The sequence below is a fragment of the Arachis ipaensis genome, chromosome B1 (assembly GCF_059453495.1).
Source record: "Arachis ipaensis isolate K30076 ecotype BB chromosome B1, ASM5945349v1, whole genome shotgun sequence".
Taxonomy (NCBI): Eukaryota; Viridiplantae; Streptophyta; class Magnoliopsida; order Fabales; family Fabaceae; genus Arachis; species Arachis ipaensis.
Window position 1 is genome coordinate 106,729,774 of NC_142436.1, and position 20,997 is coordinate 106,750,770.

At 38.5% G+C, this 20,997-nt stretch overlaps 2 non-coding genes across 2 annotated transcripts; both read left to right on the forward strand.

The window, feature by feature from the left end:
• Positions 1-5,592: 5,592 nt before the first annotated feature.
• LOC148577812 (small nucleolar RNA R71) lies at positions 5,593-5,700 on the forward strand. The gene has a single exon (XR_015903733.1). It is a non-coding gene; the product is annotated as a small nucleolar RNA R71 (small nucleolar RNA).
• A 5,313-nt stretch (positions 5,701-11,013) lies between these two features.
• Positions 11,014-11,121, forward strand: LOC148577813 (small nucleolar RNA R71). The gene has a single exon (XR_015903692.1). It is a non-coding gene; the product is annotated as a small nucleolar RNA R71 (small nucleolar RNA).
• Positions 11,122-20,997: the final 9,876 nt, after the last annotated feature.

Below are 20,997 nucleotides of genomic sequence, written 5' to 3' on the forward strand. Positions count from 1 at the left end.
CATTACACTTCTCAAGTAATCCTCCCATTAAAGCAGATATGGAACTACCTAAAGGAATAGTTACTTATTCATGAATTTTTTCCTTAGATATACATAAATCTTTTAGAAATTTTGCATATTTCGGTACTTGTTGAATAACATCAAAAAGAGGAATGGTTACTGGTAATGCGAAATTGTTACTCTGAGGTTGTAAAATTTGTTGCTCGTTCTTTCCCTGGGAATGGCGCCAAAACTGGTGCACAATACCATGGTCCAAACATAACTTCACAACTTCGCACAACTAACCAGCAAGTACACTGGGTCGTCCAAGTAATAAAACCTTACGTGAGTAAGGGTCGATCCCACGGAGATTGTCGGCTTGAAGCAAGCTATGGTCACCTTGTAAATCTCAGTCAGGCGGATATCAAATGGTTATGGAGTTTTCAAATAATAATAATAAATAAACAGAAAATAAAGATAGAAATACTTATGTAAATCATTGGTGCGAATTTCAGATAAGCGTATAGAGATGCTTTCGTTCCTCTGAACCTCTGCTTTTCTGCTGTCTTCATCCAATCATTCCTACTCCTTTTCATGGCAAGCTGTATGTAGGGCATCACCGTTGTCAATGGATACATCCCATCCTCTCTTGTGAAAATAGTCCAATGCGCTGTCACAGCATGGCTAATCATCTGGAGGTTCTCGATCATACTGGAATAGGATTTAATATCCTTTTGCGTCTGTCACTACGCCCAGCACTCGCGAGTTTGAAGCTCGTCACAGCCATCCCTTCCCAGATCCTACTCAGAATACCACAGACAAGGTTTAGACTTTCCGGATCTCAGGAGTGGCCATCCATGGGTTCTAACTTATACCACGAAGATACTTAATAACTCGGACTCGGTCCCCTGTATTAGATATCCAAGAGATATCCATTTAATCGAAGGTAGAACGGAAGTGGTTGTCAGGCACGCGTTCATAGGGAATGATGATGATTGTCACGTTCATCACATTCATGTTGAAGTGCGAATGAATATCTTAGAAGCGGAATAAGTTGAATTGAATAGAAAACAGTAGTACTTTGCATTAAATCATGAGGAACAGCAGAGCTCCACACCTTAATCTATGGAGTGTAGAAACTCTACCGTTGAAAAATACATAAGTGAATATAGGGTAAGCATGGCCAAGTGGCCAGCCTCCCATGGAGGTCTAGAGATCTAAAAATGATCAAAAGATGTAAATACAATAGTAAAAAGTCCTATTTATACTAAACTAGTTACTAGGGTTTACAGAAGTAAGTAATTGATGTATAAATCCACTTCCGGGGCCCACTTGGTGTGTGCTTGGGCTGAGCTTTAGCTTTCCACGTGCAGAGGCTTCTTTTGGAGTTGAATGCCAGGTTGTAACGTGTTTCTGGCGTTCAACTCTGGTTCGTGACGTGTTTCTGGCGTTTAACTCCAGACTGCAACGTAAAACTGGCGTTCAACGCCTTTTTGCATCATCTAAACTCGGGCAAAGTATGGACTATTATATATTTCTGGAAAGCCCTGGATGTCTACTTTCTAACGCAATTGGAAGCGTGCTATTTTAAGTTCTGTAGCGCCAGAAAATCCACTTTGAGTGCAGAGAGGTCAGAATCCAACAGCATCAGCAGTCCTTTTTCAACCTCTGATTCTGATTTTTGCTCGAGTCCCTCAATTTTAGCCAGAAAATACTTGAAATCATAGAAAAACACACAAACTCATAGTAAAGTCCAGAAATGTGAATTTAACATAAAAACTAATAAAAACATCCCTAAAAGTAACTAGATCCTACTAAAAACATACTAAAAACAATGCCAAAAAGCGTATAAATTATCCGCTCATCACAACACCAAACTTAAATTGTTGCTTGTCCCCAAGCAACTGAAAATCAAATAAGATAAAAAGAAGAGAATATACTATAAATTCCAAACTATCAATGAAACATAGCTCCAATCAGATGAGCGGGACTTGTAGCTTTTTGCCTCTTGAATAGTTTTGGCATCTCACTTTATCCATTGAAGTTCAGAATGATTGGCATCTATAGGTACTCAGAGTCCAGATAGTGTTAGTGATTCTCCTAGTTCAGTATGTTGATTCTTGAATACAGCTACTTTATGAGTCTTGGCCGTGGCCCTAAGCACTTTATTTTCCAGTATTACCACCGGATACGTAAATGCCACAAACACATAACTGGGTGAAACTTTTCAGATTGTGACTCAGCTTTGCTAAAGTCCCCAATTAGAGGTGTCCAAGTTTCTTAAGCACACTCTTCTTCTGATTTGGACCTTGACTTTAACCGCTCAGTCTCAAGTTTTCACTTGACACCTTCACGCCACAAGCACATGGTTAGGGACAGCTTGGTTTAGCCGCTTAGGCCAGGATTTTATTCCTTTAGGCCCTCCTATCCACTGATGTTCAAAGCCTTGGGATCCTTTTTATTTACCCTTGCCTTTTGGTTTTAAGGGTTATTGGCTTTTTGCTCTTGCCTCTTGGTTTTAAGAGCTTTTGGCTTTTTCTGCTTGCTTTTTCTTTTTTTTTTTTCTGCAAGCTTTGTTCTTTGCTGCTTTTTCTTGCTTCAAGAATCATTTTTATGATTTTTCAGATTATCAAATAACATGTCTCCTTGTCATCATTCTTTCAAGAGCCAACATATTTAACATTCATGAACAACAACTTCAAAAGACATATGCACTGTTCAAGCATTCATTCAGAAAACAAAAAGCATTGTCTCCACATCAAAGTAATTAAACTAAGTTCAAGGATAAATTCGAAACTCATGTACTTCTTGTTCTTTTGAATTAAAAACATTTTTCATTTAAGAGAGGTGATGGATTCATATTCACTACTTTAAGGCATAGACACTTAGACACTAATGATTATGTAATAAAGACACAAACATAGATAAACATTTAACATAAGAAAACGAAAAACAGAGAATTCAAGAACAAGGAATGAGTCCACCTTAGTGATGGTGGAATTTCCTTCTTGAGGAACCAATGATGTCCTTGAGCTCTTCTATGTCTCTTCCTTGTCTTTGTTTCTCCTCCCTCATTGCTCTTTGATCTTCTCTAATTTCATGAAGGATGATGGAGTGCTCTTGATATTCCACCCTTAGTTGCTCCTAATAATTGTGTGGAGGAAAATATATCCCCTGAGGTATCTCAGGGATCTCTTGATTTGCAGTCAAATGTTCTACCACTGAGCTATAGACCCTTGATGGAAGCTTTTGTCTTCTTTTTCCTCTTTCTAGAGGTTTCTCTGGCCTTAGATGCCATCAATGGTTATGAAAAGAAAAAAAAAGAATTATGCTTTTACCACACCAAACTTAGAATGTTGCTCGCCCTCGAGCAAAAGAAGAAAGAATAGATGAAGAAGAAGATGTGGAAAAAAAATTAGGATTATGAGGAGGGAAGGTGGGGATCCTGTGGGGTCCACAGATCCTGAGATGATCCTGTGAGGTCCACAGATCTTGAGGTGTCAAGGATTTACATCCCTGCACCAATTAGGTATGTAAAATGTCTTTGCATGCAATTCTGGCGTTTAAACGCCGAACTGATGCTTGTTCTGGGCGTTCAACGCCCAGATGCAGCATGTTTCTGGCGTTGAACGCCAGTTCTATGCTTGTTTCTGGTGTTCAGCGCCAGATCCATGCTCTGTTCTGGCGTTGAACGCCAGCCAGATGCTCCTTACTGGCGTTTGAACGCCAGTGAACTCCTCCTCCAGGGTGTGCTATTTTTTATGCTGTTTTTGATTTTTCTTCAATTTTTTCAGTTGTTTTTGTGACTCCACATGATCATGAACCTATGAAGACATATAACTAATAAAAAATATAATTAAATAAAAATTGGGTTGCCTCCCAACAAGCGCTTCTTTAATGTCAATAGCTTGACAGTGGGCTCTCATGGAGCCTCACAGATGTTTAGAGCATTGTTGAGACTTCCCAACATCAAACTTAGAGTTTGGATATGGGAGTTCAACACCAAACTTAGAGTTTGGCTGAGGCCTCCCAACACCAAACTTAGAGTTTAACTGTGGGGCTCTGGTTGACTCTGCAGTGGGAGAAGCTTACTGTGCCTCTTTTCCATGTTTACAGAAGGATAACCTTGAGTTGTAAACACAAGGGAGTCCTCATTCAATTGAAGGACTAATTCACCTCTGTCAACATCAATCACAGCTCTTGCTATGGCTAGGAAGGGTCTTCCAAGGATGATAGATTCATCCTCATCCTTCCCAGTATCTAGGATTATGAAATCAGCAGGGATGTAAAGGCCTTCAACTTTTACTAACATGTCCTCTACTTGTCTGTAAGCCTATTTTCTGGAATTATCTGCCATCTCTAATGAGATTTTAGCAGATTGTACCTCAAAGATTCCCAATTTCTCCATTACAGAGAGTGGCATGAGGTTTATTCCTGACCCCAGGTCACATAGAGCCTTCTCAAAGGTCATGGTGCCTATGGTACAAGGTATTAGGAACTTTCCAGGATCCTGTTTCTTCTGAGGCAATCTCAGTTCATCCAATGCATTTAGTTCATTGGTGAACAGGGGAGGTTCATCTCCCCAAGTTTCATTACCAAATAAATTGGCATTCAGCTTCATGATAACTTGGCAACTTGTTCTTCAGTGACATCCTCATTCTCTTCAGAAGAAGAATACTCATTAGAACTCATGAATGGCATAAGGAGGTTCAATGGAATCTCTATGGTCTCTAGATGAGTCTCAGATTCCTTTGTTTTCTCATATGGAAACTCCTTATTGATCACTGGACGTCCCAGGAGGTCTTCCTCCTTGGGATTCACGTCCTCTCCTTCTTCCTTGGATTCGGCCATGATGGTTATATCAATGGCCTTGCACTCTCCTTTTGGATTTTCTTCTGTATTACTTGGGAGAGTACTAGGAGGGATTTCAGTGATCCTTTTACTCAGCTGGCCCACTTGTGCTTCCAAATTTCTAATGGAGGACCTTGTTTCATTCATGAAACTCACAGTGGCCTTAGATAGATCAGAGACTAAGTTTGCTAAATTAGAGGTATTTTGTTTAGAGCTCTCTGTCTGTTGCTGAGTGGATGATGAAAAAGGCTTGCTATTGCTAAACCTGTTTCTTCCACCATTATTAAAGCCTTGTTGAGGCTTTTGTTGATCCTTCCATGAGAGATTTGGGTGATTTCTCCATGAGGGATTATAGGTGTTTCCATATGGTTCACCCATGTAATTCACCTCTGCTATTGCAGGGTTTTTAGGATCATAAGCTTCTTCTTCAGAAGATGCCTCTTGAGTACAGTTGGATGCAGCTTGCATTCCATTCAGACTCTGAGAAATCATATTGACTTGCTGAGTCAATATTTTATTCTGAGCCAATATGGTATTCAGAGTATCAATTTCAAGAACTCCCTTCTTCTGAGGCGTCCCATTACTCACAAGATTCCTCTCAGAAGTGTACATGAACTGGTTGTTAGCAACCATGTCAATGAGTTCTTGAGTTTTTGCAGGCGTTTTCTTTAGGTGAATGTATCCACCTGCAGAAGTATCCAATGACATCTTAGCTAATTCAGACAGACCATCATAGAATATATGCAGGATGGTCCATTCTGAAAGCATGTCAGAAGGACACTTTTTGGTCAGTTGCTTGTATCTCTCCCAAGCTTCATAGAAGGATTTACCTTCTTTCTGTCTGAAGGTTTGAACATCCACTCTAAGCTTGCTCAGCTTTTGAGGAGGAAAGAACTTGGCTAAGAAAGCCATGACCAGCTTATCCCAAGAGTTCAGGCTATCTTTGGGTTGAGAGCCCAACCACACTCTAGCTTTGTCTCTTACAGCAAAAGGGAAAAGCATGAGCCTGTAGACTTCAGGATCTACTCCATTAGTCTTAACAGTATCACAGATCTGCAAGAATTCAGTTAAAAACTGAAAGGGATCTTTAGATGGAAGTCCATGAAACTTGCAGTTTTGTTGCATCAGAGAAACTAATTGAGGTTTAAGCTCAAAATTGTTTGCTCCAATGGTAGGGATGGAAATGCTTCTTCCATGTAAATTGGAATTAGGTGCAGTAAAGTCACCAAGCATTTTCCTTGCATTATTATTATTTTCGGCTGCCATCTCCTCTTCCTGTTCGAAAATTTCTATAAGGTTATCTCTGGATTGTTGTATTTTAGCTTCTCTTAGTTTCCTCTTCAGAGTCCTTTCAAGTTCAGGGTCTGCTTCAACAAGAATGTTCTTATCCTTGCTCCTGCTCATATGAAAAAGAGGGAACAGAAAAATAATAATAATAGAGATCCTTTTTGCCCAAGTATAGAGGTTCCCTTATGTGAGTAGAAGAAAAGAAGAAGAGAAAATCTGAACTCAAAGAGAGAGAGGGTTCGGATTTTTGGTGAGTGAGGGAGAGATGTTAGTAGATGAATAAATAAATAGAAGGAGATGAGAGAGAAAGAGGATTTTTGAAAATAATTTTTGAAAAAGAGTTAGTGATTTTCGAAAATAGTTTTTGAAAAAGGTTAGTAATTTTCGAAAATTGAAATCAAAAATTAAAATAATTAGTTAATTAAGAAGAAATTTTGAAAAAGAGGGAAGATATTTTCGAAAATTAGAGAGAGAGAGTTAGTTAGGTAGTTTTGAACAAGATAAGAAAAAAACAAAAAGTCAATGAGTTAGTTGAAACAAATTTTGAAAATCAAATTTTAAAAGATAAGAAGATAAGAAGTTAGAAAAGATATTTTAGAATCAAATTTTTGGAAAAGATATGATATGAAAAGATATGATTTTGAAAAAGATAAGATAAGAAGATATTTTTGAAAAGTTATGATTGAAATTAGTTTTGAAAAAGATTTGATTTTTAAAATCACAATTAATGACTTGATTCACAAGAAATCACAAGATATGATTCTAGAACTTAAAGTTTGAATCTTTCTTAACAAGTAAGTAACAAACTTGAAATTTTTTAATCAAAACATTAATTGTTGATGATATTTTCGAAAATATGATATAAAATTAAGAAAAAGATTTTTTTTTGAAAAATATTTTTAAAATTTTCGAAAATAATTGAGAAAAATGAAAAAGATATGATTTTTGAAAAAGATATTGAAAAAGATAAGATTTTTAAATTGAAAATTTGATTTGACTCATAAGAAACAACTAAATTTTAAAAATTTTTGAAAAAGTCAATCCAAATTTTCGAAATTTATGAGTGAAAAAGGGAATGATATTTTTTTTTATTTTTGAATTTTTAATGATGAAAGAGAAAACATGAAAAAGCTGCAATGCATGAAAATTTTGGATCTAAACATGTGATGCATGCAAGAACACTATGAATGTCAAGATGAATACCAAGAACACTATGAATGTCAAGATGAACATCAAGAACTTATTTTTGAAAAAATTTATATGCATAGAAAACATGCAAGACACCAAACTTAGAAATCTTTCATGTTCAGACACTATGAATGCAAAAATGCACATGAAAAACAAGAAAAGACACAAAACAAGAAAACATCAAGATCAAACAAGAAGACTTACCAAGAACAACTTGAAGATCATGAAGAACACTATGAATGCATGAATTTTTCGAAAATTTTATGCAAACTTTAAAACATGCAATTGACACCAAACTTAAAATTGACTCAAGACTCAAACAAGAAACATGAAATACTTTTTATTTTTATGATTTTATGATTTTTTTTGGATTTTTTTCGAAAATTATTGTGAAAAAGAAAAATAAGGATTCCAAAATTTTTAATATGAATTCCAGGAATCTTGTGCTCTTTAGTCTAAAGCTCCAATCTGAGGGTTAGACATGGCTTAATAGCCAGTCAAGCTTTAGCATGTAAATCAGTCATACAACAACAGGTGGATTAGGAACAGCTCGCTTGCTCTTGTGATGATGATTTGGAAACCTCAGTCCAAAAGAATTTAGACATGGTTTTACAGCCAGCCAGGCTTCAACATGCTTCATGAAACACTAGAATTTATTCTTAAAAATTCTGAAATAATTTTCGAAAACAAAGGGAAAAATTTTGAAAGATTTTTGAAAAAAAAAATTTTTGAAAACTTTTTTGAAAATAAAATAAGAAGAAAATTACCCAATCTGAGCAACACGATGAACCGTCAGTTGTCCAAACTCGAAACAATCCCCGGCAACGGCGCCGAAAACTTGGTAATGCGAAATTGTTACTCTGAGGTTGTAAAATTTGTTGCTCGTTCTCTCCCTGGGAATGGCGCCAAAACTGGTGCACAATACCATGGTCCAAATATAACTTCACAACTTCACACAAATAACCAGCAAGTGCACTGGGTCGTCCAAGTAATAAAACCTTACATGAGTAAGGGTCGATCCCACGGAGATTGTCGGCTTGAAGCAAGCTATGGTCACCTTGTAAATCTCAGTCAGGCGGATATCAAATGGTTATGGAGTTTTCGAATAATAATAATAAATAAACAGAAAATAAAGATAGAAATACTTATGTAAATCATTGGTGCGAATTTCAGATAAGCGTATAGAGATGCTTTCGTTCCTCTGAACCTCTGCTTTCCTGCTGTCTTCATCCAATCATTCCTACTCCTTTCCATGGCAAGCTGTATGTAGGGCATCACCGTTAGCAATGGCTACATCCCATCCTCTCTTGTGAAAATGGTCCAATGCGCTGTCACTGCATGGCTAATCATCTGGAGGTTCTCGATCATACTGGAATAGGATTTAATATCCTTTTGCATCTGTCACTACGCCCAGCACTCGCGAGTTTGAAGCTCGTCACAGCCATCCCTTCCCAGATCCTACTCTGAATACCACAGACAAGGTTTAGACTTTCCGGATCTCAAGAATGGCCATCCATGGGTTCTAACTTATACCACGAAGATACTTAATAACTCGGACTCGGTCCCCTGTATTAGATATCCAAGAGATATCCATTTAATCAAAGGTAGAACGGAAGTGGTTGTCAGGCACGCGTTCATAGAGAATGATGATGATTGTCACGTTCATCACATTCATGTTGAAGTGCGAATGAATATCTTAGAAGCGGAATAAGTTGAATTGAATAGAAAACAGTAGTACTTTGCATTAAATCATGAGGAACAGCAGAGCTCCACACCTTAATCTATGGAGTGTAGAAACTCTACCATTGAAAAATACATAAGTGAATATAGGGTAAGCATGCCCGAGTGGCCAGCCTCCCATGGAGGTCTAGAGATCTAAAAATCATCAAAAGATGTAAATACAATAGTAAAAAGTCCTATTTATACTAAACTAGTTACTAGGGTTTACAGAAGTAAGTAATTGATGCATAAATCCACTTCCGGGGCCCACTTGGTGTGTGCTTGGGATGAGCTTTAGCTTTCCACGTGCAGAGGCTTCTTTTGGAGTTGAACACCAGGTTGTAACGTGTTTCTAGCATTCAACTATGGTTCGTGACGTGTTTCTGGCGTTTAACTCCAGACTGCAGCGTAGAACTGGCGTTCAACGCCTTTTTGCGTCATCTAAACTCGGCCAAAGTATGAACTATTATATATTGCTGGAAAGCCCTGGATGTCTACTTTCCAACGCAATTGAAAGAGCGCCATTTTGAGTTTTGTAGCTCCAGAAAATCCACTTTGAGTGCAGGGAGGTCAGAATCAACAGCATCAGCAGTCCTTTTTCAACCTCTGATTCTGATTTTTGCTCGAGTCCCTCAATTTCAGCCAGAAAATACCTGAAATCACAGAAAAACACACAAACTCATAGTAAAGTCCAGAAATGTGAATTTAACATAAAAACTAATAAAAACATCCCTAAAAGTAACTAGATCCTACTAAAAACATACTAAAAACAATGCCAAAAAGCGTATAAATTATCCGCTCATCAGTTACCTCAACCTTTTTGAATATTTCTACCATTTTGGGATCGGGTTCCAGTTGCTTCATGGGCTTCCTTGCAAGTTGTGGAAAGGGAATGGGAGTAGTGTTTTCTGCAGTGTCTGCGCCTTTTGGTGCTTCCTCTTGTGGTTGCACTTCTTCTTCTTCAGCTATGTCCTGTATGTCCTCTTCTTCTTCGACATCTTCTATTTCTACTACCTCTTCAGCTGAGCCGTGTTCTGGTGAGCTTGGCTCCTCCTGATTCCTCTCCTGCAGTGTGGTTCCAGACCTCAAGGTGATGGCATTAATGCCCCCCTTCGGATTGAGTAATGGTTGAGAGGGAATTCTAGTGGAGCTTGAAGGTTGGTTACTGGAATTTTGCATTGATCCAATCTGTGAAACAAGAGCTTGCAATGTAGAGGTCAGACCATTCAGACTGGCATTAATGTTATTCATAATGTTATTTTCCATGGTCTATTGTCTCCGCTCAAAAGATTGTAGTAACTCTTCATTAGAAGATAAAGAAGAATGAGTAAATTGAGAGGTCTGCTGTTGGGTATTCTGTGGTCCTTGGGATTGCCTCAGGTGAGGTGCTCTGTAAGGTTGGTTCTGCTGCCTGTTGTTGTTATTATTCCACCTCTGATTTTCCTGATTATCTCTGCCTCCTCTATTATTGTTGTCCCTCCAATTCTGGTTAGAATTGTCCTGCCATCCATGGTTATTATTTCCACCTTGATTGTACCCTTGGTTGGGGCGATCATAGAAGTTATGAGTGGATGCTACCATGTTGTCTTCCTGTTGGAGTTGCGGGCATTCATCAGTATAATGGCTATAATCAGCACAAATTCCGCAAACTCTCTGTGGGACTAACTGTTGCCTTTGCTGTGCTGGAGAAGGTTGAGCTTGCTGAACTTGTTGTTGATTCAATTGCATCTGCTTCAGCAAGTTGTTCATCTCACAGATACTCTGAGTTAGAGCAGCAGTCTCTCTGCTAGAGGATACTTCTGCAACGGCTTTTGAACGGCCTTGCTTCTGTCTGTAGTTCCTAGTGGATTCAGCTAAGTCGCTGATCAATTGCCATGCCTCATCAGTGGTCTTGTACTTTTTCATAGACCCATTGCTAGCACTTTCCAATGTGGTTTTATCTTGGGGCCTCATGCCCTATGTGACATAACTGAGTAACACTATCTTGTCAATCATGTGGTGGGGGCATGCTTCCAGGAGATTATTGAAGCGCTCCCAATATTCAAAGAGAGTCTCGTTGTCATCTTGAACAATAGTGGAAATATCTTTCCTTAGTTTATCAGTAACTTCAGATGGAAAGAATTTCTCCAAAAACTCTTTTCTGAGCGTTTTCCAGTTGGATACATTTGCTAGGGGTTGAGTGTAGTACCACTCTCTTGCTTTTTCCTCAAGAGAAAATGGGAAAGCTTTCAGCAAAATTGAAGTTTCATCTGTACCATCTCGCCTGACAGTAGAACAGGCCGCCTGGAAATCTCGCAGGTGCTTGATAGGCTCTTGAGCAGGTAAGCCATGAAACTTGGACATCAAATTGAGCAGTGCGGTCTTTATTTCAAAATCTGTAGCCACCGCTGGGTGATGCGCTTGAAATGGTTGCATTGTAAAATCAGAGGCTCCTTCCTCCTGGATGGTAACTCTCCTAGCTACCATGTCGTCTGCACGTGAATCAACCGAATCAGTAGAACGGGAGCTGGTTTCTTCCTCAAGTTCACTTTCAGATTTGCCCTCGGAGCGGGCTAACCGACGCCGAGCTCGCCTTATTCGTGAAATAGTCCTTTCAATTTCAGGATCGAATATTAGCAAGCGTAGATCAGGAAGTGAACGCGTCATTTGACGAAAGAAACAGGCAGCTCATAGTAGCAAAATAAAATAAAATGCAAATAAATAAATTCTAATTAATAACTTTAGCACTCTATTGCAACTTCCCAGCAACGACGGCAAAAATTGATGGGGGCAGAAATTAGCGAATTAAAAATTATTAAAATATATACGTTGCAAGTATAGTTCTTAATTCGCCAGAAATCCGCCTATCAATTTAGAAAGGTGTCACAGAAAATTGAATTTAAAATACTGGGAGTATGAATCCCAAGTCGTCTCCCAACGAGTTGCAGAAAAGTGTGCTATTTTATTAATCAGAGGTTTTCAAAAAGGGTTGAATTGAGCAAACAGGAAATTAAATTGGTGAATTTGAATAATGTAAATAAAGGCCATGACTGGGAATTGATTAGTTGGAATCCCTATTATTGTTGGAATGCTTTCAGGATTAATTGACAATTGAAGGTTGTCCTGTTTAGTTATCCTTCGCTAGGTGAAGGAAAGTCAAACAAGTTGGAATGCCACGTCCATTCACAAGTTGCAATCCACTTAATTAAAAGGGATTGGTGTTAGTGATTAGGAGGCAATCCAACCATAAAACCAATTACAATTTTTCTTTCAAGCCTTCCAACTCAAGGGTTCCTTTCAATCAATTCCCCATCAAGTTAGGGAACTACTCGCTCATTGTGAATGTAGAATTCATAGCATATAAAAAGGAATTAAAGGAAGACATTGGAAATAAAAATCGAAATAGTCAATTAAAAATAAAGGTGATCCTTGTATTAAATAATCCTAAAAATATTCCAATGGTAAAATTAACAAAGCAAAGAACATGGAAGAGTGAAGCCAAGTAAAGAAAACGAACTAGAATGATGAAGTCTTGATGAGGTAATAACTCTTCTCAGTGTTCCAATGCCAAAAAGGTAAGTGAAAATTAAATCCTAAGAACTATGAATGTGTAGAGAGAAAACCTAGAGGAGGAGTAAAACTAGATCTAAAAACTAAAACTATGTAGAATGAATGTTGTCTTTGGTTTCTGCATGTTCTTTGGCTCTAGTCTGCTGTTCCGGGCCAAAAACTGGGTCAAAATAGGGCCCGAAATCGCCCCCAGCGAATCTGCAAATTATGCAGATCGCGCACGTCACGCGATCGCGTTGCTCATGCGGACGCGTCATTCGCGTTTCTGCTTTGCCACGCGGACGCGTCGTCCATGCGGCCGCGTCACTCGTGCTATTCCATGTTGCGCGGTCGCGTCATCCATGCGGCCGCGTCGTTTCTCGCTGGTCATCTCCTCAATTTCTTGTGTTCCTTCCATTTTTGCAGGCTCCCCTTCCAATCTCCAACTCATTCATGCCCTATAAAGCCTGAAACACTTAACACACAGATCACGGCATCGAATGGAATAAGGGAGAAATAAAATACATAATTAAAAGTCTCTAGGAAGCAATTTTTCAACCATAAAACATCTTTAGGAAGGAAATATAAATGCATGCTTATTTAATGAATAAGTGGGCAAAGATCATGATAAAACCACACAATCAAACACAATATAAATCATGAAATAGTGGTTTATCATCAATCCTCTTGGCAAGAACCTCTACCAATATACTATGAAGAAGAGCCATTCTATGATGCATACCAATCCAATGGTCATGGTGAATCCCCTTGTGACTTCCAAGAACCACCACTATACACCTATGAGCCATATCCTCAACCTAGCCATCAACCATACTCACAAGCCACCTTTCACCAACCATCTTCATATGACCCTAATCCATATCCATCCTACCAACAATCATATGAGCCATATGAACCACACATAGAGCCACCACGACTCCAACATCAACATTTTCAAGAGCCGCCCCCTCCATATTATTACGAAAAAGAACCACCTTTCGACTATAATACCTTTCCCTTAAACAATGAACCCTCTCTTCCACCATCACCCCCCGATGAAGCCTTTATGCTAGAATTAAGGGATCTTAATTCTCATATCCTAAGGCAACACGAGGAGGATAAAAAGAAATTTGAAGAGTTAAGAGCAAAAATGGCTATCATGGTAGAAGCCATTGGCAACATAGTCTCATCCCGCCTAAGCCTATGCGATCAAGGCACTTCCCTTGTGGAATGTGGAGAAGCAACGAAGGAGCTTAGTGAGGGAGTGAACTTGAAGCTTCAAGGTGAAGAAGAGGAGTTAAAGCAAGAAATGCAACAAGAGGAGGAGTTGAGATTATTGAAGAAGAGAAAGAAGTGGTTGAAGACTTAAGAGATGCGAAACCACCTTGGGAGTCTAGGATTGAAGAAAACCCCTCCAAAATGATTGAATTTGATGCTAAGGAGGAATGTGTACAACCTCCGAGGCATATCCCTTATGAAGAATCGGATGGGATAGAGCAAGAATTGAGTTCCCTTGGTGAGGAAGATCAAGCACCAAGTCTTAGTGGTGAAGAATCCTTTGAACATGAATAACTTTCCCCCATTGGATTTGAAAGCAATGTGGAGGTAAATCTCTCTCGTCCTCCCATTTATAATTTGAGTAAGGAAAAAGGTTTAGATAAAATTGTTGAACAAAGGATTGAAATTAAGAGATCTTGTGGAGAGGTGGAAGTCCTTAGAAAAAGGAGGATGAGAATTGAATACGCCTTGTCAAGACCCTTGGAATCACCTTTGCCTAGGTTGCCATCTACACCTTCATTTGAGTGGATGAAACTCATTTTTATTATCTTTATTATCCCACTCGAATATGGCTTGCTTGAAACGGAGGACGGTGCAAACTTTTAAGTGTGGGGAGGTCGTCCGACCGCTCGGCATTTTTGGGTGACAAGTTCCTAATCCCAATACTTTTGCATTTCATTTTAGGATTTTTAGTTGCATTTTTTTATTTTGCATATGTATATATTAAGCTTAGTCAAAATCATGATATTTTCCAAGGATTTTATCTATAGGGCACCCCAATTGATTGAAAAAAAAATTTTAGAACTTGCTTGAATTATATATTTTGTGGAACATGATTTTTGAGCTAAGAACACAAGCATGTGAGATTTGAGCCTAATTGTGTGGTTACATCATACATAACCACTTACTTTCATTCTTGTGTGCATTATTCTCTTCCTATGATTGTAATCTTTGATTTGTTTAATTCTATATGTCCATTACTTTGTGTATACATGCATTTATATGATCGAGGCCATTGTTCAAATAGCTCACTTACCCAAATAGCCTACCTTTTATCTTCCATTGTTAGCCAATTTTGAGCCTATGCTTAACCCATTTGTTCTTAATTGTAGCACATTACAAGCCTAAGTGAAAAATAATAAATGTCCTTAATTTGAATCTTTGATTAGCTTAGGCTAGTGAGAGTGTTCATCATTTGATTTTGGGAGAGTTGGGAACATTAGGTAGAGATAAAAGTGTATTTTTGTATTTGTGTTGAGAATCTTGGGAATTGGGTACATACTCATGTATTAATCATGTGTAAACCATATGCATTGATGTTCTTGTGTATATATTTTAGTTTGAAAAGAAAAAAAAATAATAAAAAAAATAATAATAAAAAAAGAAAAGAAAAAAAATGAATGAAAATAAATAATAAAAAAAAAAGACAAAGAATTGCAATAAAAAGGGGACAAAATACCCCAAAGCAAGGTTCAATAAAAGTCAATGCATATGGGTGGTGATCAAAAAGAGAATGCATGAGTGTGTGAAAAAGTGAAGAATGGGTAGTTAGGTTTATTTAGAATTGTATAGGTTGTCATAGGTTAGATGGGAAGTTTAAGTTGATCAAAGATTCAAATCTCTAGCTCACTTGACCATATGCATCCTACCTTGACCCTAGCCCCATTACAACCTATGGGAAAGCCCTCATGATATTTGTATGCATGCATGAATTAATTGTTGATTGTTAGATGAAAAAAAAAATCATGGAAAGCATTATTAGGGGAGAATTGAGTGAATCAACCCCATACACTTGAGCGACTAGAGCGGATACACATCCGGTGAGAGTTCGATTACTCAATTACATGTTCCCACCCATGATCATCTTTTCTTGCAAGTTTGGAAAATCTTTTTAATAATTCAATTCAATTGTGGGTTTGATTTTATTGCTATTGCTTTAGCCCTTGTACTTGTGTATATATTCTTGGAAATTGATTGTTTTGACCAAGTGGATGCATTCATGTAAATAGATTGCATATAGATAGATTGCATTTAGTTAGTTTGCATTGAATAAATGTTGATACCCCTTTGCTTATTTCTTGATTTTAGCATGAGGACATGCTTAGTTTAAGTGTGGGGAGATTTGATAAACCCCACTTTTGTGGTTTATCTTGTGCTTAATTTGGGAGATTTTATCACCTTTTCCCACATTTATTCAATGAAATAGTATGGTTTTGTAATTCTCCCTTGAATTGTGCTTAAATGTGAAAACATACTTTTTAGGCCCTAAAATTGGTGATTTTAATTCACTTTAATTCCATTCAATGCCTTGATATGTTTGTTAAGTGATTTCAGGTTCATAAGACAAGTATTGGGTGGAAGAAGTGAGGAGAAAAGCATGCAAAGTGGGAGAACTCATGAAGAAATGAAGGAACCGTAAAGCTGTCAAGCCTGACCTCCTATCACTCAATCAACCATAACTTGAGCTACAGAGATCCAAATGAGGCGGTTCTAGTTGCGTTGGAAAGCTAACATCTGGGGCTTCAAAATGATATAAAATTTGCCATATTTTGCTTCACGTAAAGGGCGCGAACGTGCCATGTTCACGTGCGCACCAATTGAGCACATGGTCCACTAAAGTGAATTCGCCCCCAGCGATTTCTGAAGCACTTTGGGCCCAACCCAACTCATTTCTAATGCTATTTCATGCAGAATTCAAGCTTGGGAAAAGGGGAGAGCAATTGTTTGATGTTTTTGGCATCATGTAGTTTAGTTTCTAGAGAAAGAAGCTCCCTCTTCTCTCTAGAATTAGGATTAGAATTTCTTAGATCTAGGTTTAATTCGTGCTTTGATTTACTTTTCCTTTACAATTTCTTGTTCCTCTACTCTTTCTCTCTGTAATTTTGTATTTCATTCTTGTAATTGCCTACTTTGTTGTTGATGCACCCTTTCTTCTTCTATTTTCTTTTAATGCAATTTATGATTCATGTTCTTTTATTATTGATTTGCTTTATTGTTGTTTAATTCCTTGCAATTGAGTAGTGTAGATTTATATTCCTTGCAATTTTACTATGCTTTCCTTATACACCCACCAAGTGTTTGACAAAATGTTTAGTTGGGCTTTAGAGTAGAATTTTGTGCTCTTGGCTTGGGAAGGTAACTTAGGAACTCTTGAGTCACAAATGTCCAAGTGATTGACGATTGGGAGCCATTAATGCTAGATCTCACCAATTGATTAGGTGTAGAACTAGGACTTATGGACTTTCTTGACATAGCTCATTTGACTTTCCTTTATTAGTTAGAGGATGATTTAATGGGGTTGATCCTTGCCAATTCTCATGTTGTAGTTAGTGATTAGGATAGAGATCCTTGACCACCTAACATTGCCAATAACTTTTTGTTAGTTTATTTCCTTTGCCATTTATATTTTTTGTCCATCATCTCAAAAACCCCAAACATACCTCATAACCAATAACAAGACACTTTATTACAATTCCTAGGGAGAACAACCTGAGGTTCAATACTTCGGTTTATAAATTTAGGGGTTTGTTACTTGTGACAAAACTAAATTTTTGATTGGGAGGATTGTTTGTTGGTGTAGAACTATACTTGCAACGAGAGTTCATTCAATTGAGAAAATTCTATACCGACACAACCATTTCCACAAATCAACGCCCATGATCTTGTCTTGGTTCCAGTAGTTGGCGTGCCACGCCTCAGCCTTCAAGTGGCACGCCATAGTGACATGCTTGGGTTGGCGTGCCACGCCTTCGATACCAAGTGGCACGCCCAGTCCTTGCTTTTGTTATCTTTATGCATTGGCGTGCCACGCCTGGTTGCTCAAGTGGCACGCCAAAGTGAGGTTGAGAGGTTGGCGTGCCACGCCTTCGACTTCAAGTGGCACGCCCAGTCTTCAATTGCCTTCAGCCCCTTCTCTGGATTATTGTACCAGCGTGCCACGCCATGCTGTTCAAGTGGCACGCCCATGGATTTGTGAACTCTTCAAGCTTGGCGTGCCACGCTTGGGTTCTCAAGTGGCATGCCCAAGTGACTTCTTGGAGCTGGTATGCCACGCCTTCGATACCAAGTGGCACGCCATAGTGGAGGTTCTTCTTGGAATAGTGAGTTGGCGTGCCACACCCCTTTGCTCAAGTGGCACACCCATAGTAGTTGATGGGTCAGGCGTGCCACGTCCAACCTGGCGTGCCACGCCCCTTTTGTGTCCTCCATTGTAGCTCTCTGGAATTTTGTATTAGCGTGCCATGCCCAGTCCCTAGCGTGCCACGCCCACATGCATGCTTGGACTTCTTCTCTGGACTTTAGTACTGCCGTGCCACGCCCAGATCCTAGCGTGCCACGCCAGTGCATTTTTGTGGCGTTTGCTCCCAAGTGGCACGCCAGTTTCACACACCCAGCTTCTTGTTTGTCTTCTACCCATTTTTAATGACTTTTTCACCTGAAATTCAGCACAATTCATCTCAAAGTAGTGTACCATAATATTCATCAAATAATGCATGAATTGTACTGATCAAATGAGATTTATGCTCTTTTATGGTCTTCTTTATGCAAGAAAGAAGGGTAGATGATGCAAATCATCAATAGCACAATCAAATGATGATGTTCCTTGATAAACAGAAGATGAAACATTGAAATTCCCTTCCCAACCACAATTTATGTCAGTATCATAGCAATACGAGTCACTTTGTGGCTCTGAGAAATAGTTCATTTCACTTGATTGTTCATACTCTTGTTGATATGCCCAGCTACCATGAGGATAATGACATAAATCATTTTGTGGTTCTGGACAATATCTCATGTGATTTTCTTGCTCATCTTTTGTTTCTGAAGCAAATCACCATAGATTGGAGTGTTCAGAATTTGTACTTTCTTGGTGATATTCCCAGCCACCATTAGAGATTGGTGATGGTGGGTAATATCCCATAAAATTTGTTTGATCATAAGATGAGTTGAACTCCATTTGAATTTTGTAAAACACAACACCAAGGAAAATTGAAATTCATGTCTCAGATGAGACTTGCTTAGTGAGGCAAAAACACAAACACCTTGGTTTCAAGAACAAAAAAAACAAAGAAAATGCTTAATCTAGACTTCTCACCCACTTAGTCATTGTTGATCTAAATCAATCCCCGGCAACGGCGCTAAAAACTTGATGGGTTGGAACTGAAATTCCAACACCAAAACTCACCGGAAAGTGTACCGGGTCGCATCAAGTAGTAAAACTCACTTAGAGTGAGGTCGATCCCACAGGGATTGATGGATCAAGCAACTTTAGTGGGTGATTAGTTTAGTCAAGCTAATATTGATGAGTTGAAGTGAAATTGAAGTAACAGAAAGTAAATGGCAATGAATTATAAATTGCAGAAAGTAAATTGGACAGAAACTTAAATTGGCAAGAAAAGTAAATTGACAGAATCTTAAATGATAAGAAACGTAAATTGCATCAAATGTAAAGGGAGTTGGGTGTAGGGAGATTAAAGAAAGCAATAGATCAAAGTTTAGAGCAACTGCAGAGAATTAAACTTGTAGAAAAAGTAAATCAGATCATGAACAGAAATGTAAAATGCCGAACAAGTGCAGAAGAATTAAATTGCTTGAAAGTAAATTGAAAGCAAATGGAACAGAAGATTTGAATTCAAGATCAATGTAAACTGAAGTGTATAATTGCAGAAGAGGAAATTTGCAGAAGAAGTAAGAATAAAAAAGAAACAATTGGGATCCAATCTTTAATTCATAAAGTCAAAAAACAGAAAAGAAATGGAACTCTGAGAGGAAGAACTTCAAAGAATTCTTCAATCAGATTTCAAAAGCCCAGAATCAGATCTCAATTCCAAGTTCAAAAGAAAATTTAAAAGAGAGAGAGCTCTCTACTCCTACTCCTACTGCTCCCTAATGGAGCCAGCCTCCTAATGAAATGAAATTGATGCCTTTATATAGGCTTTATAAAGTAAAAATAAAATTGAAATTAAAAACAAATTATAATTGAAATTCCTAATCTAGCTTGTTCTTGTGCCTTTGAGTGATGATGTGGGCTTTGCTTGCTTTGGATTTGAAGAGAGATAGGTCCAGTTGGCCTTGGTTCAATTGGTTTGGAGGCATGGTTCAAGGTTGCTTGGTTCAAGTTAGTTTGGTGTGTGGGACCTTCCAGGGCAGCGCTCGGTTGAAAAAGAGAGCGCAGCATTGCCTTGTTTGCCTTGCCAAATTGGTTGCGTGCCAAGCCTTGCCCGTGTAAGGGAGAGTAGCGCTCGGTTAAGTGAGAGAGCGCATCGCTCCATTGTTTTTAGTGGGACTCCAATTTCGAACCATGAGGGAAGCATACTTGGTGCAATTGTCTTGTGTAAGGGAGCGCTCAGTGAATAAGACCAATGCAGCACTCCAAACTTTGGGTTGAAGCTCCCTTGTTCGAGCCTTGGTGGTTGCACTCTTGCCTTGTTTTTGTTTCGGTGAGAGCCCGATAAAGTTAACTAAGTTAACTTAGCGCTCTCTCTTTGAGCGCTGATGCCTTGCTTTTGGCATTCCTGGTAGTGCTCGGTTAAATCACTTCACTGAGCGCCCTTTGCCTTATGAGGAAGCTCCCCTTCGAGCCTTGGGTGAAACTATATTGGTGCCCAATTCCTTGCTAAGGTGGCGCTCAGTTTACAATCTTCACTCGGCGCCCTTTGTTTTAGTACATGGTCTCCACTTCGATCCTTGGATGTCCCCTTTGCTAGGTTTAGCGCTTTGCTTGCTTTTATTGGCCGTGGCATTAATAATATTATATGCATGCTTCATAGTTCAATTAATTAGTAATGCCATAAAGCTTCATGCATTTCATTCATTAGCATCAGTAATTAATTGTTTCCTGTATGCATCCATTTACTTATTAATGTAATGCATTAACGTAATGCCAATTGCATTAGTAATTAAAGTTGCATGCTTTCATGACTTTAATTAATACTGCTTTAATGCATTAACGTTATTTGCCAATTGCATTAAACATTTCATGCATGCATGCATATGATATTGATGCATGTGCCAAGGCTTCATGGTCATGGGCCATGCTTTTAAAAGCGTGGCCTAAGGTTCCAAAGTGTGCTCAATCTTCAAAACGTGTCCAAAATTTTTCTTTTCTTCTTTTTAGTTTATTTTGTGCTCTTTTGCTTATTTTTCTTCTTATTTCCTACAAAATTT